Source organism: Pleurodeles waltl, chromosome 11 (assembly GCF_031143425.1).
Source record: "Pleurodeles waltl isolate 20211129_DDA chromosome 11, aPleWal1.hap1.20221129, whole genome shotgun sequence".
NCBI lineage: Eukaryota > Metazoa > Chordata > Amphibia > Caudata > Salamandridae > Pleurodeles > Pleurodeles waltl.
The window spans coordinates 10,431,398-10,447,786 of record NC_090450.1 but is presented as its reverse complement, the minus strand read 5'-3'; positions in this window follow the sequence as shown (position 1 = coordinate 10,447,786).

Sequence of the window (16,389 nt, the reverse complement as noted above, 5' to 3'; positions counted from 1 at the left end):
GGCACTGCTAGTTAGCCGGAGCAAAACCCGGATTGGGGCGACAGATGTCACCTGTAGCGGATCAGACTCAGTCTCCCCCACCGCAGGCGTTTCTGCCACTCAAAATACAGTAGTCTCATTAGAATAATGAGAGCCTACGCGACACCCTGAGGTACGCACTATTAATGGTCAGTGCCCTAGTGCCAACCCAGGGAACACAATAAATATGCAATGGGGCTGCGGGAGAAGCCCAAGGTCTCCGCGGCCCCAGCTGGCTCCTGGCATGCAGTGGGTGCAGGCATTACTCCAGCATGGAAGGAGCAGCTATTTATGCCCACCCAAAGGGAGCAGCTACTTGTGATGCTCCACCAGAGCATCAGGAATATTTAGAACTGTTTACCTGTTCTCATCACTGCAGGCAGGGAAACTGATCAAAAGTTGCTCACAGCGACCAGGAGCATTTTTAAAGCTCCTGCCTACTGGGTCCAGGCTCTGACTTTGGTTCCGCTTCGCAGCAGATTCCAAAATGATCCCGCCAATTTGTAGAAAACACAGGTTTCCCTTGCCACGCCAGTGCGGGCAGAGAATCTGATATGTATGGGTGCGGCTTTCTCGTGAGACAGGGTCCCTGCACTCAATAATGGTTCTGGATGGGGTGGGCAAACCCCTCCCTTAATTAAAGTAATGGATCCCGGGGTGGGTTCCCAGAGTCCTTTATTGGCTCAGGGAGGAGGGCCCTATGGCATTCGCTGAGAAAGCTTAGTCAGGGTAGAGTCGTCGGAGTGAGGCCATCGTTTTTAGCTCCTGTGCGCCGTGTACTTCCCTAGGAGGTGATGTGAGATTAGTCTCTTGTTACAGAGTTCTCAAAACTCCGTAGTTCTGAAGAAGAGTTTTTACTCTTTGGAGGCATAATAGAAATCACTGTCAAGGCCATATGATGCCAATTTCCCGCCCCTAGCAGAGTCAGCACAAGCAATAAGAAAAGAGTGACTGAAACAAGTTTCTTGAAGCACATGTAGCGCTCCTAACAAATAAAACTCTTACTGCTTGAAAGGCCACTAACGATTCTTTACAAAGAGAAAAAAACTGTGTTAATTCAAAGGTCAAGCTTATACTAAAGTTTACTGCAGCAGTATCTTACCTGTTTTACCGAAGAGAAATATTCATAATCAACAGTTCTCCTGCTTGAGAAGTCCGCTGTTGCACGCAAGTAACCTAAATGGGGAAAAAAACAAGAAAGATTATTATTTTGAATACGAATTTTATAAAGACAATATGACATGTAGTTTGGAAGTTAGTCAAAAACTATAATTTATTCAAGATAAGGTATTAAGAAAAAATTACCATTTGAAGATTTTTAAAAGGACAGTGGAAATCAGTGTAATTGTCTGGCTATGTGAGTTTATGCTAAAAACAATATTTTTCAATTAATCAATTAAACTAGAAATAAGAAAAGTAAGCTAACTTAAGAAATTTTCTTACAGTTTTTTCTCCTGTGAACAAGTATTCAACAACAATTATATCTACTGGTGATGGACTCACAATATACAGGAGTCGTAAACCAAAGAAGGATCTATCATCTCTTCTCTCTCTCTCCCAATCCACTTCCCCCCTATGAGTTAATTTATCATTCCAAGAAAGAATTGGATGACGGAGAAGCGGGTGGAGGGGTATTAGGGAGAAATAGTAATTCTTCAACTGCGCTGAATTTGAGGGTCCTGACACTGAGGGACCACCATCTCCCTGGGGCTAAAATACAATAATGAGGGAGTAGGTTTCGGACCCCCAGCTTTGGGGACCACCACCTCCCGGGGCAAAAGTCGTTGGAGAGGGGACACACACGGGCCCCCTCGAGGGCCAATGATGGCATGGGGGACCACCACCCCCCCAGGGATGGCTCCTGCTATGCCTCAGGATGCCCAGGACATAGCTGCTTGCCTTTGCTTGGTGGGAGCTGAGAGCTCCCACCAAGAAAAAGGAAACAAAGTCCGCTTTCTAACAGGGGGAGCTGTCAAACGGCTCCTGCTGGCAGAAAGCAGAGTTTTCATTTCTTTCTGTGCAAATATGCGTGCAGGAAAACGGATGAAAACAGTGCTCCCACAAACAGGGAGCTGATATTTAAAGCAGCTCCCTGCTTGTGGGAACAATGCCGGCTCCCGTTGGAAATGGGAAGCCAGCTAGGACCGCTGAGACCTTAAGGCTCCCATCACGGTCCTGTCACTCACTCACTCTCTCTCTTCCATCCCATAGTGGGATGGAAGAGAAAGAGAGAGAGAGATTGTCATTGCAATGGTATGTCCATACAATGACTTCAAAGAGTAAGTCTAGCAAGGTGTTTGGTACAAATGTTATAGTTAGGTTTGGATGCAGAGCGGAACAGTCACTTCTGGACTAACGGTCAAGGCCTTGTGCTTTCACTCAGTAGTCTGAAGGTTCAAATCCTAGTAACCCTTGGCAGTGTGGTGTTTGTTTATTAACTAGTGTTTGGTCTGTTCAACATTCCTTGTGATGGAACATTCATGTTTCTTTTCAATCATAAGTGTGGGTTGACTGTCATAGATATGTCTGGAAGCATCATAGTAAGGAGTCACGTATGGCCTAAAGGTTAAGGTCACAGACCCTCGCACAGAAAACATAAAAATTCAAAAGTTAAAGTTATAACTTAAAGTTATAGCTTTATAAATTACTATAACTCCTCCACCTCCGTACACAGTGTTGTGAACTCTCAGGCCAGACTATTAGGACCTTTTTACTAGATGCAGTATTACATAGAATTTCGGAATTAATAATGTTTTCTTCCTCTATGTCTTTACTGAGCATTTGTAAGTATGTCTAAAATTCAGACAATGCCATGCTATTTTTATAGGCATTAAACACATCTTCATAGCATTAAAAGCAACCTATAAGAAGTTCTTCTTTGTGCCATGGTTGAAATAGTAGAAGAAGTGATAAGTAAGAAAAACCTTTCCTTTCTATCGGGCCACAGCTTTGTTTACAATGATTAATAGGAGTAGGATTACTACAACATATTAAACCACCATTGGAACCTTCTACTCTAATCTGTGAAGAACAAATAGAGCTCAATTGCTTTCCAACAGTTTTTCTTTCATCTGTAGTTTTCTATTTGTTTTCCTTGTCATGTGAAAACAAATGTGTGTGTCAGACGCCTTTGTATTACTTGGTAAACGTCACTGCTGCAGACTAGTTTATCTTCTTATCTCATTCTGTAGTATAGTCCTACATTAGTAACCCAAATTGAATTTAAGCCAATAATTGCCCTCCTTTCAACATGAAGTCGTTGGTATGAAGTAGTTTCCTAACGGACACTCATCTAACTATTTATATGTTTGTCTGCATCTGTGTTCCTTATTTGTGTACGTCAGCTGTTAAACCTGGCATTGTTAGGGTGGTCTTACCCCAGACTTTTTGCCTTTACCTCCTATTTTGTTACGGTATCATTTTGTTGGCCTTGGACTCTGAGCACTTTACCACTGTTATTCAGAGCTACAGTGCATGTACTTCTCTCCTAAAGCATAGTAACATTGGTGTATCCATAACTGGCATATTTAATTTAGCTGTAAGTCTCTTGTAGAGTGGTATTCCACACACCCAGGTTCAGTAAACAAAATGCTACTAGTGGGCCTGCAGCACAGATTGAGCAACCCACTTAAGAAGCCCTGTAAACATGTCTCAGTCCTGCCAAAGCAGACCCTGCGTGTGCAGTCTCACTGCAACCATGACGTGGCATCTAAAAACCTTTGTCAAGCCCAGAACTACCCTTTTTTTTAAAACATACGTCACCTGTAAGGTAGGCCCTAGGTGGCCCATAAGGCAGGGTGCATTGTAAGCAATAGGTAGGACATGTACCTTTATGTTTTTCATGCCCTAGGAATTAAAAACTCTTAAAAGTCATTTTTCATTAATGTGAGGCCTGCCTCTCGCATAAGCCGGCATTGGGGATTCCTTATAAAATCTTTAAGCGTAATTCCTGATCTGAGAGGAGTAGCTGCATCATGTTTAGTACTATTGGAAGGGCAATAATAAATCCTCTTTACTGGTAAAGTCTAATTTATTATTACTATTTTAGAAATGGCACTTTTAGAAGTTGGATGTATCTCTGCACTCTCAGCCCTGCGTGCCTACCCCCAATCTCCAATACACGGTTGGCTTGGGCTTGGTGACAGCTACACTTGCGCATTCCCCTCAGACACCACAACACAGGATATTCAGCCACATCTGCATTCATATGCATACTGATGGGTCTTCCTGGGGAGGAGGATGGGTGGGACTCACACTTACATCTCAAACGGTAAGGGCTTGGGTCCGCACAAAGAGGCTGATCCTCTCCCGCTGGCTGACTGGAGCAGAGACTGACCTGAAAGGGGGACCAGTGCACTTCACAAGAATTCTTTTGTAGTTATCCCCCACATCATAGGCACTTTCGTGTATAAATACTGGGACTTCTGACCCATTCAGTGGTACACTTCTGTGTCAAGAAGAACCTCTGCTGGAGTAAAGGCAGCTGTGTCAGAAGGACTGCAACCCTGCCGAGTTTAACTGTGCTCAGGAACATCTGCCAGGCTCTGTTGAGCTGCCCGGCTGCCTGCTGACCTCTGCCCAGCATAACAACCTCCTAAGCAACACCAGAGTGTCTCCAGGGCCCTGCTGGCGTGCCCTGTTTCTCCACGAACTGTGTTCAGCGTAGTCTGACCAACAGCGACTGGCCGTCACCAGGGACTGTGAAGACTCACCCCCCCCCCGATCGGCATATTCACCCGATTCACTGCTGATTTCCCTGCCCAAAGAGCTGACACTCTTGGTGGGAAACGCTTCCCCAGTGCGGCCCCACTTCCAGTGATGAGCTTGCCAGAGTAACGTTGATGAGATCACCCCCCAGCCCGGAGGTCGGAGAACAATGCTGCATATGGTGTCTGCTACTCTGGGACTTAAAGGCGACGACGCAGCCCCGCAACTACAACTAATGGTGCCATCATGTCCATGAGCCTGCAAGTGATATGGAGTAGAACCGACCCCATCAGTGGAAGTATTCTCAGGGCTAGCACTGACCCGACAACATGGTGCGCTTTGGCCGTCTTCATCACAGCAGCTGCCCTGTGCTCATTGTGAAGCTCCCCCCTATGCACCAACACCTGGGGCTTACCTGGTCCGGTGAGTCTGGGATCAGGCTCACCCGAAGGAGCCCCTTGACCATTCTTCCCTCCCACAGCCTCACCCGCAACAGCACTTCTTCCCGCAGTACTTGAAGGGGAAGAAAGCCTCACCAGAGACATCTTTCCCGGCCGCTCGATTGAAGAGAGCGCAACAAGAGGATTACCATAATTACCTGGTGTTAGAAATGGGGTCTCTAGTTGGCAGTCAGTTTGCACCCTGTCCAAGTAGGGACCCTCACTTTAGTCAGGATAAGGGAGATACCCGCTCAGATAACCCCTGCTCACCTCTTGGTGGCTTGGCACAAGCAGTCAGGCATATCTCAGAAGCAATGTGTAAAGCATTTGCACATAACGCACAGTAATAAGTGAAAACACTACAAAAGGACGCCACACCGGTTTTAGAAAAATAGCCAATATTTATCTATATAGAACAAGATCAAATACGATAAAAATCCAACATACAGTAAGAAAAATATGAATTCTCCAAGATTTACTCAAAACTACAGTTCCTTGAAGTCGATAGCTCCACCTGGGGCAATCACGGCGTCATGATCAACAAAACTAACAGTTCAGGCCGGCTGAGGCGTTGCGGGCCAGCTACAGTGTCGGGAAGACCCGTAAACAGTACCTTGGATTTGCAGGGCGTCGTGATCCTCGCGGTGAGTTCCGGAGAGCGGCATCACTAACGTTGCGGTGTCGGTTCCGGAGTCGGTGCAGGAGTCGTAGGACCCTTGAGGTCACGTGTTGCAGATCGAAATCAAGGCTGATAAAGTCAGGTGCGCCGGCGTGGATGGCGTCGGGGCTGCGGTGCGAAGTCGGACGATGCAATGTGCGGTGTCCATGGGTAGGTCACGGTGCAGGCAGCGGCTCGGTGACTGCGTCCAGCGGTGTCGGTGAGACCAGGGCTGCGGTGTCCACAGGTCACGGTGCAGGCAGCGTTGTCGTCGTTGTTGAAACACTGTCGTCTGTAGGCCCAAGCCAGCAGTGCTGGACAGGATGGTGCTTTGTGACCCTCACGAGCGGTGGCCACAGGCCACGGTGCAGGCAGGATGCGTGGTGCCGACAGAGGAGTCGATGGTGCTGGCGTCGGTGGACCGGGGCTGCGGTGCGGGATAGGACGGTGCTTCATGTACCTCACGAACAGTGTCCACATGCCGGTGTCAGCAGGAGCGGCGGCGTCGGGGATGCCCAGGCTGTGGTGTGAGCAGGCGATGCCGGAGACCAGGGTCGCAGCGCAAAGCGGGGCAATGCGACTCCTTATGGCGTCAGCAGGTCACGGTGCAGGACCGCAGCGTTGTTGGCAGCATTGCAGTGGTTTTTCCTCTTGAACAGCACAAAACAAACCGTTCCCAGTGCTGCAGGTCGAGGAAACTGAAGTCTTTGTTATCTCTGAGACTTCCAACATGAGGAAAGCTCTACTCCAAGCCCTTGGAGAATTTTCTCAAGCAGGACACACAGCAAAGTTCACCCTTTGCACTCTTTTAAGGCAGAAGCAGCAACTGCAGGCCAGTCCAGCAAAGCAACACAGCAAAGGTGACAGTACTCCTCCTCTAGCTCTTCAGCTCTTCTCTTTGGCAGAGGTTCCTTTTGATTCCGAAAAGATTCTAAAAGTATGGGGTTTATGGTCTTCTTCTTGTACCCAGTTCTACCTTTGAAGTTGGCAAACTTCAAAGCAATGTCTCAAGTGTTTGCAAGATCCTTCCTTGTACAGGCCAGGCCCCAGACACTCACCAGGGGGTCGGAGACAGCATTGTGTGAGGGCAGGCACAGTCCTTTCAGGTGTGAGTGACCACTCCTCCCCTCCAGCACAGATGGCTAATCAAGATATGCAGGCTACACCCCAGCCCCCTTTGTGTCACTGTCAAGAGGAGAGGTGTGAATAGCCCAACTGTCAAACTCACCCAGACGGGGAATCCACACACAGGCAGAGTCACAGAATGGATTAAGCAAGAATATGCCTACTTTCTAAAAGTGGCATTTTCAAACTAACAATCTAAAAACCAACTTCACTAAAAGATGTATTTTTTAATTGTGAGCTCAGAGACCCCAAATTCTACATTTTTATCTGCTCTCAAAGAGAATCTGTGCTATAAGGATATTTAAAGGCAGCCCCCTTGTTAACCTATGAGAGGGATAGGCCTTGCACGGTGAAAAACAAATTTGGCAGAATTTCACTGTTAGGACATATAAAACACACTAGTATATGTCCTACCTTAAACATACACTGCACCCTGCCCATAGGGCTACCTACCTAGGGCCTCACTAAGGGGTGCCTTACATGTAGTAAAAGGGAAGTTTGAGGCCTGGCAAGTGGGTACACTTGCCAAGTCGAATTTGCAGTTTAAAACTGCACACACAGACACTGCAATGGCAGGTCTGAGTCATGTTTACAGGGCTACTAATGTGGGAAGCACAACCAGTGCTGAAGGCCCACTAGTAGCATTTGATTTACAGGCCCTGGGCACCTCTAGTGCACTTTACTAGTAAATCAAATATGCCAATCATGGATAAACCAATCAACAGTACAATTTCTATAGGGAGCACTGATTAGCAGTGGTAAAGTGCGCAGAGAACATAAACCAGCAAATACAGACCTAAAAAAATAGGAGGAAGAAGGCAAAAGGTTTGTGGATAACCCTGCAAAAAGGGCCATTTCCAACACAACCCCCTCCCAGCCTAAAGCCAGGGTAGGCCAATCAATACCTTGCTGGACTTCCCTGCTCAGGGCGATAGAACCTGGACAATGGCCCACTACTGCAGGAGCTCTTGCCAGTTCTACGCCTCTCTGAACCCAGGTTGATCCCTTGGTCAACACTCTCAGGGCCCACTGAACTAACCTTGGGGGACCTCTTCTCCTCATCTGAGAACTCCATCTGTGCAGCACCTAACCTTACCTTGCTCACAGATGCATCCCAGTAGGCAGACGGTACCACCAGAACCAACAGTGTGATGTGGCCCATTCCACCCCTGGGGTCTGACTTCAGTCCCCCTCCCAGGGAAACTCTGATCACAAGGATAACAACCAACAGAGGCCACTGACAGCTGTCAGTGTCAAGAGCCAGGAGCCAGGACATGCTAGGGTCTCTAGCCTCTTTGGTTTTAAAAAGTAGGGGGCAGTAACCCCAGGTGACTTACACCCTTTTTCTACTTCCCTTCCCACCAGTTCAGGAGTGGTGTCCTGAGACTGGTCACTCACCCTTTGGTCTGTACCATCAGGCTGAGCAGGGGACAGGGCTGGGCTCTCCCTCCTCCTGTCCCTCGTAATGGGATCCGGTAACCTCTGCCTTGGAGTGGTACCCCAAGAAAACTGAACTGTGAGGGTGCCTCTGGGGGCCACCCCTCCCAGTTCCCCTGACAATTGGAGCAACTCATTCCCCAGAAGGCAGTCTATGGGCATCTGGGGACTGACTATGACCCGCCTCTGGGTCACCTCCCCACCCCACTCTAGGGATACCAGGGCCATTGGACGGAAGAAGTCCTGCCCATGGGATGGTGTCACCCTCCTCACCTGGCCGGTGTACTATTCTGGGGAGACAAGCCTTTCCACCATCATTGTATGGCTAACCCCACTGTCCCTCAGAGCAGTGACTGGTACCCCATTCACTATTACCTGGTGGAAGTGACAACTCCCACCCTCAAGGATCACCAACTCACCCTCTGAGGCATCCTCCCAACTAAGGGATATCATGGCATGGTCTATGACCTGCCCCTGGGGGCTACCTCCCCCCTAAGGCCACATTAACCACCTCAGTAGAGGGGCCACCAATGTGGGTTGTCTTAGTACAGACACAGTCCCCTTTCATGTGTCCTAACTGGGAACACTCAAAGCACCAGGGTTGAAAATGGGGTGCCCTGGGCCACCGCATACCAGAACCTCCCTCCTTCCTGTCAGAAGGGGCCTGGGACTCTTTTTCTTCCTCCCTATCCTGGGACCTGTCTACGTCTCCCTTGACCTCCCTCTCCTTCTTCTGGGAACCCTGCCCACCTTTGGCTGAGTCTCCCCCATAAACCTTCTTGTGGACCCTGGTACTCACCCAACATGGAACTAGTAGCATGGTGACTCACTATCACATTCTTAAGATAACAACCATATAAAGAATGCTGGTTAAGGATTGATCACTTTTATATAGTGCAACTACCTGCAGCAGAACTCTTGACACTGATATTAATGCAAAAACAACAAAGTGATGGAAGGAATGCTTGAATTAATCTCGGCAACTGGCAACTTCCCCTAGGGCCGCATCCCAACCCATCATTTTTTGCCCACCACGCCACCTCAGTTTGCACCAAGCCATAAGCAAACCAGTCTTGAACCTGTTCCTTATGGGAATATTCCACACTGAAGCGCCAGGCCCTCCCTGAACTGGAAAACATGCAACCTAGGACCTGTATCCAGGGATGTGGAATTCCTATCGCCCGACGCCCGGGACATCTTGTTTGGGGTCAAGGGCAACAAGTTTTTATGTTTACTTTGTCCTTGGGACAAGTAGGCCCAACCCTCTGCAGCACAAACCCTTTGGCTGCCAGTTTACAGAGAGTGGAACTCTCTGCAGTTGAGGTAATGTGTTTCCAAAGGATAATGCTGTTCGAACTTGTATTTATGGTTCATTATTTGAAAGCCTTCATTATTAGGGTGAGTGCTGTAAATAAATGTTTTAAGGTCACACTTCACTACTGACGTTGGTTCCAGTACAAAAAAAACAAACGTGTATACACATGTTTGAAAAGTTTAGGCTATGAGGCTAAGTATAATGCTTCCAGAATGCTCTCTGATTAGATGCAAATGAAGTGTCATTTAGTAAAATGTGTTGATGCATGCTAGTATTTCCCAAAAATATTTCTAATGGAAAATCAGTGTAACCATTTTCAACACGATTATGGGAAGCATGAAAATGAACAAACACTGACAAAGCCAACTGATCTGACATATTTTTATAAGTCTTTTAGTTTCATCAATGTGTGTCTTGTTTTGACATGGCTTTTGTAACACTTTATTGTTGTGGGACCTACCAGGCCCTCAACATTGTAACAAACACTGGCAAAACCCCCCCAAAAAGATTTTGAACTCTAAAAGCACACATTGCCACCAGTGGCATAACAAAGGCCCCGCAGCTGCCCTCCAGGGGGCCCCTTCAGCACAGCACCTGCCCCGAGTGAGTCTGGAGAGGGGGCTCCTCCATGTTCTTTGCAAAGGGGCACCCTCCAGTTTCGTTACGTCACTGATTGCCACTGTAGTTCCTGACACTGAACAAAACTACTTTGTGTGCCAATATGCTCCTTGTGGAAGAGCAGAATGCGATCACTCACAGTAAAGCCAGCCGAAAGAGAGAGGAATAGAAGTTTAATAAAAACAAAATGTCTTTGTTAACACCAGACCTAATTAGGGACCAAGACCCACATGTAGGTAGCTTTTTAACCTGGTTACCGAATCGCAAAACGGGTTTGCGACTCGCAATTATCAATGTAGGATTGTTTTGTGACCGCGAACGCGGGCGCAAACCAATCGCAGTTTGCACCCATTTCAAATGGATGCTAACACTTTCGCAAAAGTGAATGTCACTGTAAACATGTCCTGTGGACCACTGCCTGCTCTGAAAAAAATGAAACAAAAACGTTTCATTTTTCGTTTTTGTAATGCATCTCGTTTTCCTTTAAGGAAAACGGGCTGCAATACAAAAAAAAAAAAAAAATGCTTTATTGAAAAGCAGTCACAGACATGGTGGTCTGCTGTCTCCAGCAGGCCACCATCCCTGTGAGGGCCGCCATTCGCAAGGGGGTCGCAAATTGCGACCCACCTCATGATTATTCATGAGGTGGGCATTTGCGGAGCCCTTGCGAATCACAGATAGTGTCAGGAACACCATCCTACATTCGGATTTGCGACTCGCAAATCTGAACCTACCTACATGTGGCCCCAAATTCTTAAAGAAAGTCACAAAAGTGCACCCATGGTATATGTCGTACCCCTATAAAATATTTGTGAACTGTATTTTAGCATGGGTAAATACGATGTGTAGATTTGCTCATGTGAAAATCTATTGAGCATTTGCAAGTTCATTTTCCCTCCAGCCACTTTCTTTCCAACCCTGGAAGAAGTTCTAATTCTGCCATTGTCAGGAGTAAATGTCCAACCTTTCTTATTATGGGAAAATATTAGAGAGAAGCTGGTGAAAATCTTTAAAACATGCATGTTAGTAGGTTTGCAGACTCAAAGGCATTCCAGCCCTGGAACTATTGCTTACTGCTTCCTCCAGCCCCAGTATGCAGATCTGCAGAAAGGTGGCAAAATAAGGAAATTGCTTCAGTGGGGATTGAAACTGCAAGTATTCAAGCCCTACTATGGTAGTATCCCTGCCATAATCAGAGAGGCTATTATCAGAGCTCTTACATAATGAGATTGCTGCCATAATTTGTCGCCACACTACATGGCACCAAAGGGACAAGTAGATCTTTTTACAGGACAAGTAGATTTGAGAAGCAACCTGTCCCCTGGACAAGTAGATATTTTAATAAATTCCACACCCCTGTGTATCTCCCTAGTTAGGGCTCTTAAGCCAGGTATAGGTTGGTTCCAGGGGCACAGTGAGCCCAGGTCTAAACTGGGGTGACATGTAGGTGAAAAATGATAGATTGTGATGCAGCCCTTAGTATTGCCAGAGGCTGAGATTAATTCAAGCATTCAATCCATCACCATGTTGTTTTTGCATATGACTGAAATAAATGCATTACAGGCAAACAGAACAGACAAATAGTTTCCTAAATTCTTTCTATGAAACAGGGAATCTTACAACTAGAGAGAGATAATTCCATGAGCTGGTGTCCTGGGCAGACTAACTGACCAACCCTGGCCTTCAGTTTGTAACATTCAGAAGTACCTTAACGGATTGCGAAGGCCCCTTGAAAGGGAGTAAAAAGAGATTCTAGAGGAAAGTTACTCAGGAATCGGACCTGGAGGTATTCAGAGGTGAGGCAAACCATTTGAAATAGACTACCTGCAGCTCCACGAGCCAATATTTTAGCAGATGAGACCCATTCACACACTGAATTTTATAGTAAATAAAATAGTGTTAGAGCAGTTGTACTTGTTACTATAAAATGCAATTAACAAACCTTCACGCGAAGGTCTCTGTCTCCATTTCTTGTACCTTTTCTGTGCAGTGATCTCAGCCATGAGATCTAAGTTTTTGAAGTAAATGTGGGAAGGACATGATGTGGGAGTTACGTGGGATGTACCTTGAAAAGGGGGAACACATGCTACTAAATGTGAACGGTTTAGGGAATGAAAGGACGTGTTAAGGGGGACATGGAAATACAAAACCCACCTGCACAACAGAAAGCACATTTCAATTCACAAAAAACAGTTATGAAGTTAATATAGCCAACAATGGTTCCAAAACATTGATGTAAATATACTCCAACCCAGCATCAGAAAGAGTCCAACACCAACATGGACAGTCACAGCTACTTCAACACCCTCCCATACGAAATAATTGGTGGATGAGACTTAAACTAGCTTACCATAGTAAATAATCCTAAAATAAACACAATGATTTCGACTATATTTAGCTATAAAACTATAATAAAATGTAAACCTTTTGTAAAATAATGCTATATATTCAATATAAAAAAATGCAAACTTTTTTACTAGTATATTCTTTAGAGATGTTTCAAACTGAATAAATGTTTTCAATTATCACACATCTAAGCTAAAGTGCTGTAAACTATTTTATTAATTCTAGATTTAAAATACGTACACAGAATTACTTTACATTAACAATTTATAATAAAATCTAAAAATTCGGTTCAAGGTTTAATAAACTTAAATGCATTTTCTATACGGTACAATAAGGAGATCTTCGTTCTGGTGACGGTAACCTCTGCTTACAATGAAATGTTATTAATACTAACTTTGTGCTAGTAAAGTCTGTTCTGTGAGGCTCCACCTGGGGGTGGAGGCATGTAACTCTACTGCTAAGGAGTTAAGTTACACTCAGAAATGGTGGTAGCAAAAACAAAAATGTGAAGTTACCCCTAGATACAGGAGTAGATTTACCTTTGTGAATCAGGCTGGTGGTTTTCTCTCATTTGCCCTGTTACTACCAAACAGCAACAAAATGGAGCTCTTTGTATTAATACAATATCTTTGTTGATAAACAGAAATAGAGGGAACTGCATTAGTACAAGCAAGAGTTTACAGCTGTCCCAACCACCAAGGCACAATGGGCTTCAGATAGAAGAAACAGAATCAATCACAGTCTGCTTAGCAGGAGAAGCAGACACTGAATACTGCAGCTACTTGGAAGACATAGTAGCCTTGGAGTCAAAAATCACCCCTATGATTTTATTTTGAAAATACAGAGTAAAACATTTCAAGGGATTTTAAAGGTGTATGTTTTGTTGTAACAGTAGTGGCTCTGTAGCCCCTGCTTACTCCAGCACCACAGAAGGGTTTCTGAAAAAAATTCTATAATGAATCAACTTAGAGGTGGTAAGGAAGGCAGATGCAGAAACACTGTTGACATTTTTAGCTGTTGTATTTATGATGGAAGGATTCACGAAAAATCTGTTGAGTGATAATGGTCCACATTTTAAGTCCACAGTAGTTGTAGAGTTCCTTGAAAGGAATGGGGTGAAGCATGTAGTGACTTCAGTGTATCACCCAGCTGGAAAAGTTGCCATTGAGCGTTTTCATTGTGTGATTAAGGATACAAATTCAAATGGCTATCAGCAGTGGAACAAAATGGGATGTGGAGGTCAAGAAAATGCTATGGACATGTAGAGTAAAGCCTTCGCTCACAGGCTTTGGTCCATTTGTGTTCATGCATGGAAAAGAGCTGTATACCAAGGATAGTCTTGGATGGATGAGTAGTGCTTGGAAAGTAGAGTGGTCAACAGAAACAGTAATAAATAACATTTTGAAGGCTCAGAGAGTGTACAAAAGGTATTTTGATTCTAAGAAAGGAGCTAAAAAAGAGCAGTTAGAAGTAGATGAATGCGTGAAGGTTAAGAGAGCAGAAAAAGTACCTAAAGGTGAGACTGTGTATTCTGAAGGATTATTCATACACCAGCCCAATTCAGAGACTTTCTATTAGAGTGATCAGTGGGTCAATTGAAAACACAAGGGAAATGGGGGAATACTGTTTAGAGCTCTATTTTCTGTAAGATATTGTTTTGGTTAGATATTTATTGTGATTTATTCATATTAGTGTTTATTGCATATTTGTAGGATTTATTAGTTGTACTCAATGTAAAAACAAAATTGTAGTGTTCACAAAAAGAATGGAAAAATTGTAAATGTTCACAAAGGGAGATGATGTGTGGTGTTGCTGAAATTGAATGCGGTAAGTGATCGTGAGGTAATATAAAATATGGGAGGGAACAAGGTTCTGGAAGGACGGTTGAGAAGAGGGAGTTGGTGTTGCATTTCTATGCCTCTGCTGTTCATCTCTGCTGTCACAGAGTTGGGAAAAAAGTGGTATTTTGGTTCACAATTGGAGCGTGGAACTGTATTACAGGTATAGGCAAGGCACAGCATTAAGTACATCAGCACAGAAAGAATGGCACAAATGTCATCCCATTGCAGCAGGGCCCAAGTCAATTGAATAAGGCATGTGCATCCGCCTCATGGCTCACGTCTCTCACTGCCAATTGTTTAGGGGCTGAGTGCGAGATAGCATCGGGGGTTCCGGTAAATGAAAAGTCCATTCCCGCATTTGTGGGTTCTATTTGTGTCAAGTAGGTTAGCGAGGGTTCCCAAATGTCTTTTGGACGGGACCTCATTGGCATGAGCTCCCAGTATTTGTAGAGCTGTTCCTGCCAGTATATTGCATGTTGCAACCAGGTCTCAGGTTTTGGTGCAGGCCGAGGGCCCCAGAGTATGGCCACACATCGTTTAGCCAGAAGAAGCAGTATTGCAGTGAGTTGTTGCTCTCCAGGAGGGACATCTCTGACATAGCCCATGATGTCCTCTGGGGGTGAGTGGTCTGTTATTTGAGCCAGGTGCCTGTATACTGCAAACCAGTAGTTAGTAATGCAGAGGCACTCCGATGCAAGATGAATGAAGGTGGCCTGCATGGTCACGCCACTTAGGCAGCATGCTTCTTCAGCTAAACCCATCCACTTGAAGTAGCTGCACCGGAGTGCGGTAAAGCTGATGCAGGAATATGAAGTGTAAGAGCCGAAGTCTATAGTTAGGTGGGAGGGCCTCTGTTTGCCCGTATTAATAAGCTTGTTGTGCATCTATAAAAAGGTGGGGCCGTGTCCAGCTCCCAAACAGCACGTGCTGTGGGACTATGTCCATTTGTCCTGCCTTGCATTTCAGAGTACAATCAAGTTCTAGTGCATGTAGTATGGAGGGATGCTCAGGAAACATGTCATACCGCATGCATGTGGCACGAAGCTGGTGATGCATGAGGATGTTTAGCGCGGTGGGGTGGGGTGGGGTGGGGTGGGATGCTTTTCTGCTCTAAGTGGGGGTAGGATTTCGCCATCTAGGTGGAAGTCTGTGAATGTAGTGATACCCCGCTTAAGGGCTCTTGCGCACTCAACTTGTAATGGTGGGATTGCACGCAATCGGAATAGAGGAAGTGTAAAAGCAGGGCAGCTGGGTGCGACACCACATGCCTTCCTATACTCAATGGGTGCATGCCACTGTGTCAATCTTTGCTCTAGATGGTCTGTAAGATCGGTGGAGAACAGTAGTTAGGGTGCAAGGTGCCACCAGATTGGTGCCTCCACCGCCATGTGAGGCTAGAAGCATGTGGGGGTAAAAACAAGAAATGGATTGGTAGAACTGGGGTCTCTAGCTGGCAGAGGTTTGTACCCTGTCCAAGTATGACCCTTCACTCTAGTCAGGGCTAGGAAGTCACACACCTAAGATAGCCACTGTTCACCCCCTTGGTAACTTGCCTCAAACAGCCAGGCTTATATCAGAGGCAATGCGTAAAGTATTTGAACGCACACACACACACACATGTGCAGTAACTCAGTGAAAACACGACGAATGGACTCCACACCAGTTTAGAAAAATAGACAATATTTATCTGAGTAAAACAAGACCAAAACGACATAAATCCAACATACACAAGTCAAGGTATCACTTTTTAAAAGTTTAAGCAAGTCTTAATTCATAGGAAACAACGGATGCATCTCTTTAGCACAAAGTATCTAGGGGTGCGACAAAAACGAAGACCTCGTGGGCCACAGGGGAGGTGAGGCAGCGAAAAAGCAAAGCAATGTG